Below are 11,865 nucleotides of genomic sequence, written 5' to 3'. Positions count from 1 at the left end.
TGCATATACTAGAAGTTTTAGTGGCAGAAAAACTAGGAAATTACTGAGATTGGAGGCAGAAGTAGTTCAGATAGCTGTGATAATACTTGATTGTACCTACCCGGGGATCCTGATGTATGGAAATGAACGTCTTTTTCAATCTTTATGAACAGTACATATATCTCTGACACCCAGTAGGGGTCCTGGAGAAAAAAAACATAGCTGAGGTCTAGACACTCTCATGTATAGGTTTCATAACTTGTCAGCGTGATCTTTTCTTCTTATTTGATAAAAATATCTCAAGTTCACAATGTATGTCTTAAAAATTACTCATCAGGACAGTAGGTAAGCATAAAGGAGCTCATTCCAAGTATCAGGGACTCCAGGTAGGCACCAATGCGTGCAATCTGAATAACTAGCAGGGCTTGATAGTTGTTTTGGAGTTAAAGTATCCCATTGTTTTCTATACACAGAAGGATGGCCTTCTTTTCTATATTCTGATAATTGTGTGATGTTCAGTATTTTCACATCGAAACCTTTAACTTTCAATTCATTGACTGTACTCTCCACCGCCTTCATAATGTCTGGATTTGTAATATCGGTTCTGTTTCGCTGTAGCAATTTCCTTCTTTTTTCTTTCCCCATTCACCTGCCCTGTAACATTTTTGATGATTGAGAAACTGTAAATTGTGTTTCAATTTAAGAGATGAATAGAGGGCACTGCAGAAAGATAGAGATGATACCAGTGATGTGTTGGAGATATGCTATTGAAAAACAATTGTGTCTTTGTACGGTTTATATGATTTTCGAGCCAATCTGACCATGTTTTCAGTGCCACTTCAAAGTTACCCACCATTCCTAAATCTTTGTAGATTCCTTCATTAGGTTTTTCAAAGGATCCATATCTGTTCACAAACATGAATACATTGTTGCAGATTGCTTAAGAAATCCAATTCATGGTTCATTTAGCTGATAATACATTATTGCAGATTGCTTAAGAAATCCAATTCATGGTTCATTTAGCTGATAATCGGTTTGTGAAACTTACAGGACTTGCAGTTTTGCTACTCTCCACCAAAGGTAGGAATCAAAGATAAGTATGTCAGCATCAGACCAATGGATTGCATGTTTTTCAATAGCTCCAGCTCTGACTATTCGATGTGGTACTCTATGATAAACCGGCTTATCGGAATTTGATTCTATCATCAGCGATGCCCAGTAAAACTCAATGGTTGCATTGAATTCCTGCACATATTTTTTGTCAACCAGTTGAAGCCATAGTACATATATGTTCGCTTAGGTAAAATCTTGTCTGGACTTAAAAAACGGTGCATTTATAGTTTAAGAGCATAGAACTTACGATGGCTTTAAAGGTGGTGAGAGATCCATTGATGTGCAGTGATTTGAGTCCTGATGGGATTACAGATTCCACCAGACAAATCATGGAAACCCACTGATTTGTGTTGATTGAATCTCCAACATAGACCATCCTTTTCCCTCTCAATCTCTCTAGTAATGCTTTGGCATTGAATCTAGCTTGTTTTACGTTAAACCAACATAAGAATATCAAATTTAAACATGTTTTGGTTTGCATAGAATGAATTCTACAAACCAATTTAGTGGAATCAAAACTCAGGTAAGTTAAAAAGAATAGTAATGATAACCTTGGTAAGTCACACTGGTTGGGTTGCCATCTCCATTTCTGATAGCTTAAATCCTTTCTTCCAAACTTCTCACAGGCAAACTCATTAATCAAGAATGAGCACTGCTTCGAAGAATACAAAGGAACCGTCGAATTATTGTAAACCCACTTACCTGAAAAAAGATCACAACTTGGCAATGGTGCCAATTCGCTCTTACGCTTCAATATCGCCTCATTGTAACCCTTCATAATCGTCTCACTGTAAGTACTCTTCACTGTGGTTCTTGACATTGTACTGAAACCTTCAAAGAAGTGCTGTCTCTTTTCGCTTGTCATATAAACAGCAATGACAACAAAGATGGCAACTAAAATTGTTGTTAGGCTATGTAAACTCAGCACCATTGTACTTGTCTGTGACAGTTTCTTGCATCCGAAAGCTGTTTATGCATCTCTTCCGTCCGTCTTTCCAAAAGTCTTCGAATTCTTGGCGTGGACAGTTAGTTGCAATATTATTTTATTTAAAATTCAGGGGATTCTACCCTTCTTTTTATACCACCAAAAGTCCAAAACGTCATTTGAAGGAATCTGTTCTTTAGGTGCATTGCACTCCTCCAGTAAGTCACAGTAATAAATGTTGGTGGATTTGTTTTTAGCTTTGTGTAAAAAAATCAGTGGTTGCCCTAGTAAAAAAATGGGTGCTTTAAGTAGTTATTCTTAAGACCCCAGTTTCTTCCATTGAAGAGAACTGAATATCCTCAATTTTTAGGGTTGAACTTACAATCACAAAGAAGGAAGAGAAGAGTTTTTTCTCTTTCTTTTTAGGGTTCAGCTTACAATCACAGAGCACGAAGATACGAGTTTTTTTTGGTTTTTGAAAAAGGATGGATATATTAAGGAAAAAAATTCACAAGAAAGGAATAGAAGAGTTGCTGCAAAAGAAAAAAAAAGATGGCTAAAAACAGCAGAAGGAAACCTAATATTTTGATAACAGGAACACCAGGAACAGGGAAAACAATAACATCATCTCAACTAAGTGAAGCTACTGAATTTCGTCATATTAACATTGGAGTTCTTGTTAAGGAGAAGAATTTACATGATGGTTGGGATGATGAATTACAATGTCATATCATCAATGAAGATTTGGTAAAAAACCTTTTATCTTTTCTCTGTGGATTAATTCTCTTTCAGAATTGATTGATTTTAATTTTGAGCTTATCATTGTGTTGTAGGTGTGTGATGAACTTGAGGATATAATGGAACAAGGTGGAAACATTGTTGATTATCATGGTCGTGATTTTTTTCCCTGAGCGTTGGTTTGATCGAGTTGTGGTTCTTCAAACTGATAATTCTGTCTTGTATGACCGCTTGAGCAGCAGGTATTTACACCAATTTTAATTTTGATTTTTTTTTACCCATTTCGAGACATAATTAAAACTAGATTTGATTCTGATTTTAGTAAGATAGTCAGTAATAAATTACCATACATGCCTTAATTTCTGATGTTAATTCTAGAATCCATGGCTGTATTCTGAGGCTGATGTTTAGTTAGGGAGATATGTTTGCAGTCTCTAGCTGGGAGTCATTCTCAGTGGTATTTTTCACAAATTGATGCCAACTTTCCATGTGTTCCATGTGTCTTATCTCTCGATAGTCATGTTTTGATTTGCCTTTGTAATGTAAATCCTTTTTCCTGAAGGAAGTCAGAAGGTAGAGTAACTGTTCAACTTACTGAACTACAAAATCCTGGTTTTCCCGATTTGCTGAACTACAAAATTTGGTTTTTTCATTTTTGTCTTGTCGAGGTTACCGATATCTTCAGAAAAGCTTAGACAAGTGTTTGCGTGTCCTGTTGTAGTGAAAAGCAAATGTCGAGGCGAATTAGTAAACTACCGTATTAGTACTAACAAAGGTTTGGCAATTTCAAGCTTACCTAGGTAACATGAAGCAGCAAATATGTAAATACCTATTTTTGAATAAGAGTAAATATGTAAGTATCAACTCAGGTTCTATATGTGAATACCAATGTAGGTTCTTGGACTTTGAAGGTTTAATTAGGATGATTTTAAAAGGATTTTGTTGCTCATGTTACATTTAGGCATAGATTCATGCAATATGCGTGCACGAAACGTAGATAAATGGCCACAAACAGTTACCATCAACGAGCGAAAGAAAGACAGCCACCTAGTAAATAAGAAAAGGTAAAAACTAGCTACCTGTTATGTTAGTTATAGCTGAAAATAAATTTATCAGTCACACCCTTTGATCCAGCAAACATGCTTTAGGTAAACTTTTGCAGCCTCGCACAAGTCTTTATAAGTTGTGAGAAGTTTTGGTCAAACTGGCTATGCAATTACGGTATATTTGTCGTTCGTAATAACTAGTACTTACTATTTGGGAGCTCTTGCTGGTGGAAATGTTCTCTGGATGGTGGTTTTTTTTTCCGCTCGTTGGTGACACTGTGCATGGCAGTTAATCTGCGTTTTTACACGTTTGTTGTGTGAATCTACACCTTAATGGAACTTGGGATAATAATATCCTTTTAGAACATCAAAAAATTAAATGTCTCTCTGTATCTTATAGCTAACAAGTGAATGGAAGTAGTACGACTGCTTAGTCAAGGTCCCGTTTGCTTTGGGTTTAAAGTTTGTGTTGTATGCCCACTTGAGGAGAAGGTAGATTAGATCTTCTGTAAAAAATAATTTGCCACATTTTGCTTAAAGTGGATTAATTGACACTCTGACACTGTTCAAGATTTTACTAAAGGTTTTGAATTGTGCTGTTATGCGGTGAGATGTAGTTTAGTAACTTTAGTTTGACAAGGTGGTGTGGTGCCTTGAGGCAATCACAAGATTAAGAAAAAGAAAAAAGGATTCTAAAGTTTAGAAAATGGCATATTTCAAAACCTTTAGAACCCCCACGTGTATCAAACACAAATCACATCCGTCTATTAAAGAGATGTTGCTAATAAGTAACGTTTCAATGTCACTGTGTGTTTGATACACGTGGAGGTTCTAAAGGGTTAGAGTGACATTGTATAATAAAGTATTTTTTGGATCAGATGATTTCAGTATTCAATAAAACATTTAAGCATCCTCCTGTTTATCATATTTGCGAAAGACTGAGAATCATCAACCAAGTATGTCTTGGTGATTCCGTTCTTCACTTCTTCTCAGCTGGAAGGAGGCAAGACATGGGGCTTTCTTCTCAAAATCATACTGTTGTGTTTCTGTTTAAAATTTTTAAAGCCACAGTAAATATTAGATGCCTCTAAAGAACCTCTCTCAGAGTATCTCCTTACAGATATCTGTAAAGAACCTTTCTGCTCACCAATCGTTTTTAAGTGTTTTTTAGCTTAGCTTAACCTTGTTTGTTTGTTTTGAGATTTTTTCATGCTGATAAGGCATGGACCCACATATTCTACTGCTTGCCGTACTCTATCGTTGTTTATAAATGGATTTATACTGCAGAGGTTACAATGGATCAAAGCTTACAAACAACATTGAATGTGAGATCTTTCAAGTGTTACTGGAAGAGGCAAGATCCAGTTACCCAGAGGACATTGTTGTACCATTGGCGAGCAATTGTGTGGATGACATAAGTAAGAATGTCACCACATTGTCTGACTGGATTAGGAGTTGGCACCCAACATCCTAAACTCATGATCGGGATCTTGGTATCTCTCGTAAATAGTTATAATTCGATAAAATATTAGAACATAGTAGGAGCGATTTTCACTATCTACAATAGTTGCTTTATTCAGGTTATTAGATTTTTGTAATGGATGATAGAGTTATCTAATTATTATGAAGTTTCAAGCCTGGTAAAAGTGCACAGTTAAACATGGTTTAATGATTCTCGTCAGAAAATCTTTTTGGGGTGTCTTTATATGCTGTTTGGAATTTTTATATTATCATAGCTGTTATTTCCTTACCCGAAAACTCTTTTGATGGAATTGTGATTCTTCAAACCGATAACACATTAGTAGCAGACAATTAAACCATTTGCAACTAATGTTCCACATCTCTCTAAAAGTAGATCAGGTGACATTTATATGGATGCTATTAGAGGTAGAGGTTATTGGATGATTATTATGGAAGTTCTGTGCCTTCCTTGTAAACATGCTTTAATACAACATTTATTCCTGGCTTAATTTCTGTAGTTATCATGAGAAAATCTATGCTTTTTGGAATGTTTTGGATATGTCACGGTATTCTTGAACTGGTACATTCTGTATTCAGAAATCTGAAAGCTTTAAGATGGTATACAGCATAATGGTTTGAAATTACAATTGAATAATATTACTCTTCCTTTGGACTGGATTTCTGTCGGTGTTACATTATGGAACATGGTGATTCTGTATTTTCATCCCTGAACATATACAGAACTTTCTTCAAGTTATAACCTTGAATGTCTCTATCCAAGTCGAAATAACAGTCACTGTTGTACCAGTTTATCTGCCTTTCATGTAATACTTCAGGGTAATTTGCAATAAACTCACTGGGATCATCTGAGGTAATATATGTTTGCCTTTTGGGTTGTAGAACTGTTCTCGACTTTATTTTCCCATCTCCATCAAAACTGCTCAAACCTTCGTTGGGAAGGGTAAATCGCACCTGTTTTGTAGCTATTTTGGATATCTTTTCATCAGCTTTGCTCTTCTTTTTTTCCTCAGTATGCTTAACATGTTTGGGAGATTCTTTCCTTTGTTCGTCTTCCCCAGTGTCTTCTTTTATTGAGGTGTTATCATCATCAACGAACTCAGAGAAGGAAATATCATCATCACCGTCATCTGTAAGAACGTGTGAATCAGATATGCTTGATGCAGAACTAGTTTCTAATAGAGCTGATAATTCTTGCTCTAGCTCTTCGTTCTCGCTCTCTTCATCAATAACGCTCAAGGTATACGTGGATGTTATACTTTTGCTCTTAATCACTGGTGCAGGATCTGATAATTAACAACAAACAAATACATTGATGAATGGATCGAAGAATCAAGAAACTGAAGAAAAGGAACTTGAAGAATGACTGAAATATAGTTTAACATACCTCGAACCTTTGACGCTTTAGAAGGAGAGCAACCCATGTTTTGTCAAGGTTTTTCAGCCTCTTCCCGGCAGATAGAATTATAAGCCTCTCTCGTGTTTATATAAGTAAAGGAATAAATGCCATAAGCTGGGTCTCTTAATCAGGATTTTATTTCTTTTCTTATATATTGTAAGCTTAAATAGTAAAGAGATCTGCCATCCAAGATAATAAATCGGAAATATGCCATGTTTGTTCGTTCCATACAGGCGATTGGATAACTGCTACTTCAGGTGAAACAACTAGACAACGACGTGACATACTTCATAGTTCATAGGAGCCCAAACCTGTGGCCCAGTTAGCTAGGACTTGCTAAATACACACACACTTTGGAAAGCAAGTCCGACACAATGATTTCAATAGTAAGTCAGCACAATGGTGATGGTGAGGCACAGAGTTTTGTGCTGCTATAAATGGCGCGGCAGCGTTTGCATTGCCAACATTGCTGCTTATTTTGGACAAGATGGATGCGGAGCTGTTCTTTGTCATTCTGGCCGAATTCTGGCCGATTCCACATTTTGTTCGGCTGGAATTCCATTTAAATTCAAAATGGAAGATAGGAAGCTGTTTTTGCTAGTCTTTTTGAAAAAGGACATTTTTGCTAATCTCGTAGAGTGTTTTTGTGGATATGGCTTGTAACCCGGGAACATGTCATTACGATCGACGGACTGTCAGTGGTACACAAGATCCTCAAAATTACTTCAAACCCCAAATATGATTCACAAAATTGGTTAAAAAGATCAAAATCAACAATTTCTAGGTGAAAAGAACACTTAGATTTTGATAGTGTTTAAATGGACAAAAATATAAAAATAGCCAGGATGTAAACGGTTTCATCCTGTCCATTTTCAATTACTTTTTCTTATTTTTAATTTATATTAGGATGCATCCAGTTTCATCCTTGCTATTTTTTAAGTTGAAGTCCGGATGAATCCAGTTTCATCCTTGCTATTTTTCGGAAAATGGGTCATTTGTCCAAATATTTTTAAATCACGGACGAGTAAAAAATAGTTTGGGTGAAATGGCCAAAAACAAATAGTAAGGATGTTTCATCCTTGCTTAAATTTAAAAAATAGCAAGGATGAAACTGGATACATCCTGTGTAAATTAAAAATAAGAAAAAAATATTTGAAAATGGGCACGATGAAACTGGTTACATCCTGCCTATTTTTACATTTTTGTCCATTTAAACAGTATCAAAATCTAATTGTCCATTTCACCCAGAAATTGTTGATTTTGGTCTTTTTAACCAAGTTTGTGGCTATTTTTTTGGTGTCCATTTCACTCATACTAATTTTTATTCGTCCATTTGAACCATGTTTTAAAAATATTTGGACAAATGACCCATTTTCCGAATATGATTTGTAATGTTCAGAAAGAGAACCAAAATGAAATGAAAATATCTTGATACAACGGATGTTGCAAAAGAAAAACTAAAAGAAAAAGTGGCATATAGCTTCTTCCTCTATTAAGTTTTACTCTGGTGCTGCTAAGCGTTGTCCAGTAAATTGTCTTTCATCGTAGAACGAAGGGTAAAAGCTTTAGATCGATGTTTGACCTGCCTGGATCAACTTTTTCAATCCGGTAGACCCGCCATTGCTTCAGAGAATTTTGTCAATAAATTATCTGCAATTTAGTGGATATTTTCAGTTACCGTACCAAAACATCTCCTTGGCAAAATATTAATTTGGTTTATCAAACAACCATAGTATGTTTTGAAGATAGAAATTAAACCATAACCATAATAAAACAAACAACAACAAAAATAGTAGAAGAATGAAAAATTGGAAGTAAATTAACCTTACCGAAATAAACGAAGAATGTTGTTAATGCAATTATCAATACAAATTGAAGCAATGCAGAGAAAAAGGATCCTCCCAAAACCATTTTCTCTTCTATCACTTTTCTGATGGTGATTTTTTTTAGGTTCTAGGAGCTTTATTTATCTCTGATGGCAATACTTGTAAGAGAGAATCCTGATTGAATTGTAAGGTTTGGTAATTCATTAATTATTGTGTGATATGTTTCATATCATGAATGCAGGCCTCGTGAACGTACATTTATGTCCGAAATACGGTAGAACTTCAATAAATTAATTCTCGATAAATTAATTACTTCACTAAAATAATAATTTTCTTTGGTCCCTGCGTTATTAATTTATCGAAATTTTACTGTATAATGCAAGTTGTACACTTCTCCTGGTTTGCATAGTGTGCATATAACTTCGTGAATGATCGAGTGATAAGCTACAAATTCTACATTTCATGCACTCGAGAATTCTTTTAAAAAGATACAAGTTCTTATGCAGTGTTTCACCAACATCACAACGAGATCTAGTAAAAATAAAATCCGATGGCATCCAAACCACAGCTCATTGTTTTCAAGGAGCTTCTCGTAAATATAGCCCATGTTTTTATTAACCATAACCTATATTAGTTATAGACCATAATTTTATTTCGATATATTAACCGTAACCCAGATCATAGCCCAAACTTTGTTTACCTAGTTAGCAAAAATTCATAGCTAGTTAGAGGTGAGTTGAGTTGTCATATAACCGATCCAACTGAGTTCATTCAGTTATTAAAACTACTTCTAAAAGCGACAACTCGTTTTATTCATAAACCAAATCTTTTCCATTTCTTATTCTAAACTAGTTAACCAAACCTCTAACGATAAACCCTGTAATTTTATTTACAAAATTTGTTGAAAAATCAATCAACCAAATCATCACACGACAAACTAAAGGAGAAAAAATCAAATCAACTTCACAAGATGTCTCAAGGTTAGTTAAACCAAAATTTTAAGATTTAAAATTCAAACCTTAATGAGAAAAAATCGGGTTTTTGGGTTTTTGATGTTTAGGGGAATTCCTATGGTAATGCACAAACCCAATTTTTTGTTGAGCCAGGTGGATATCCAAACAGGTTTCTCCACTGCAGAACAGAAGTGGGCGGTTGACCATCAAGCGTCAGGACTGAGAACATCCACTGGCATGTGTAGGTTACACGCGGCGTTGGTAGCACAAACGCGGGCGCGAGAAATTGCATCGCCAACGGTCAATTATCCAACGTCTATATTTTCAACGGTATAATTTTCAATACTATAAATTCTTTAACTGAATTCATTTTCACTCACACCACTACTATTTTCTTCTTCCAAAACTCTTATAAACCAAAACTGCTTGACACAGTATGAGCAACTTAATAAGAAAAAAGGTCAATACTGTAAATAAGAGAAGAGATCGAATACATGAACCGGTACCACGGCCTGCCACAGGTGTAGATTATTCTCAAAATCGAGAAGCAGAGTTTGCTTCGCCGAGTATCGTTGTTGCTCCATCATTAGTCCAAGTTCATGTGTCAGGACATCAAGAGCGGTCTGAGAATTTTTATAGAATGAGAGGTGGATTTTATGACTTAAAGGCTATTTATGATGGTCTATCCCTACAGTCCAAGAAAGGGTTGACATATATCCCTGGTGTGCGCTTTATAGTGTGAAGCCTAGAAGACACAACAACGAAATTACGACAGTATTGAGAAAGGTGGTGGCTGGCGACGCACACGTTCCATTTTATGGATTTTGAAATTGGTAAGTTTATTTAACTTAACTTTAGTTTTATTTTTTAAATAATTACTAAATAATCAAAAGAATTAATAATAGTTGATATTATCCTTGTAATAGGAATTACGCCCCTTGATTTGTATTTCATTTGTGGGATCCCAAGTGGAGTGGGAGATCCGGCACCATACAACCAAAACGAACGGAAATCAAATAATAAATGGAAGACGCTTCTTCCCTCATTTATAGAAGCAGATATACGTGAATATCATAAAGAATTGAAAGGAGGTAGAGTACTATGTTCATCGTTAAAGCTTTTCCTTAACCAAAACAGAAACTTAAAAAAATGTAGATGACTATCCTGAACTTGAAAGGGTGTTTATCTTATGGGTACGGGGTCAGACGTTCTTTCCAAACTCAACTTTGTTTCTCGTATTGGTTGGCTTGAAGCATTAGAATATCTTGACAAAGCACCATATTATGACTGGGAATTTACAATTTTAACAGAGATTTACTGTGGGATGGATCAAGCATTCATTGGTATACCTAAGTTCACTGGTTTCTGGGACATTATAGAGGTAAAAATCAAAATTATTATTTTTAAATTTAAATAATTTTTTATAAACAAATGTAGAATAAGTCAAAATACAGATTAAGTCAAAATACTAAAATTATGGAGTAATTTTCAGTATTGGTGGTATACCTACTTCCGTGTTAGTAAACCAATCCTTAAAGACGATACCCATAGATTTCCAATCTTGGACATGTACGTCTCGACCAACTGGGCGAAGGAAACTTGCAGCGACGTCTCAGGTTCCAGTTTTGTTCAGAGGTTTCAACAGATGACTTAGAGCCACAAGAATGTTGTTCTTCACCCTTACATTTATTTTCCTGAGTATGGTGGTAATGATGGAGTACGTATTCTTGACTATTCTCTCTGTAGAGTTTTTTTTTTACACTCCAGATTTGAATAAAGGGGTTTGATACCTAGGAGAAAGACTGCAGTACCAAATACAAGGTATATATGCAATTGCACTTAACCCGCAAACCTCTGCATTATATTTTGATCGCCTGAGAAGAATCAATTGGGAGAGGTATGAACTAAATACAAAGAGGAATGTTGATGAAACGCAGTATGTCACCTGATACAGGTCGATTGCGAAGCTTGTAATTGGGACACACAACATGCACATCTATGGGTTTGATTTTCCATGTTTATCATGCCTGGATCATGATGCAAATATCGTTCCTAGTCAGTCACTTCCAAAATATCCATGATTTATGACTTACCCCACCACGGGTGCAAATTTTTCATCATCTTCGTCAAATATGCCCGAAATTCGTTGGGAGATGCCAAGTATTACTTCACAAGGTGGGCCAACCACGATCTCCATTGTTTCCCAAGCTATAGAACGTGATTATCCTTACTACAATGTGGATGCCAGTAACGAAGACTTGAAGAGATAATTGAACAATATGTATTGGATGAATCGACAAATTGAGGCTATACACTTGGATGTTTGCCGGAAATGGCAGACGGACACAATGTTTGGATTGAGTCAAACTGTAAACGATGATGGGCGTTCGCAGTATTCCGATTCCAC

The 11,865-nt window shown here is 35.7% G+C and overlaps 2 pseudogenes; one reads left to right on the top strand and one right to left on the bottom strand.

Annotated features, from left to right (window-relative positions):
- Positions 1 to 134: 134 nt before the first annotated feature.
- On the bottom strand, positions 135 to 2,042 carry LOC113338779 (annotated as a pseudogene).
- Positions 2,043 to 2,318: 276 nt separating this feature from the next.
- LOC113338782 lies at positions 2,319 to 5,437 on the top strand (annotated as a pseudogene).
- The last annotated feature ends 6,428 nt before the right edge of the window (positions 5,438 to 11,865 follow it).

This window comes from Papaver somniferum, unplaced genomic scaffold, assembly GCF_003573695.1.
Source record: "Papaver somniferum cultivar HN1 unplaced genomic scaffold, ASM357369v1 unplaced-scaffold_19, whole genome shotgun sequence".
Taxonomy (NCBI): domain Eukaryota; kingdom Viridiplantae; phylum Streptophyta; class Magnoliopsida; order Ranunculales; family Papaveraceae; genus Papaver; species Papaver somniferum.
Note: the sequence above shows the minus strand (reverse complement) of the source record. Positions and strands in the feature narration are given on the sequence as shown.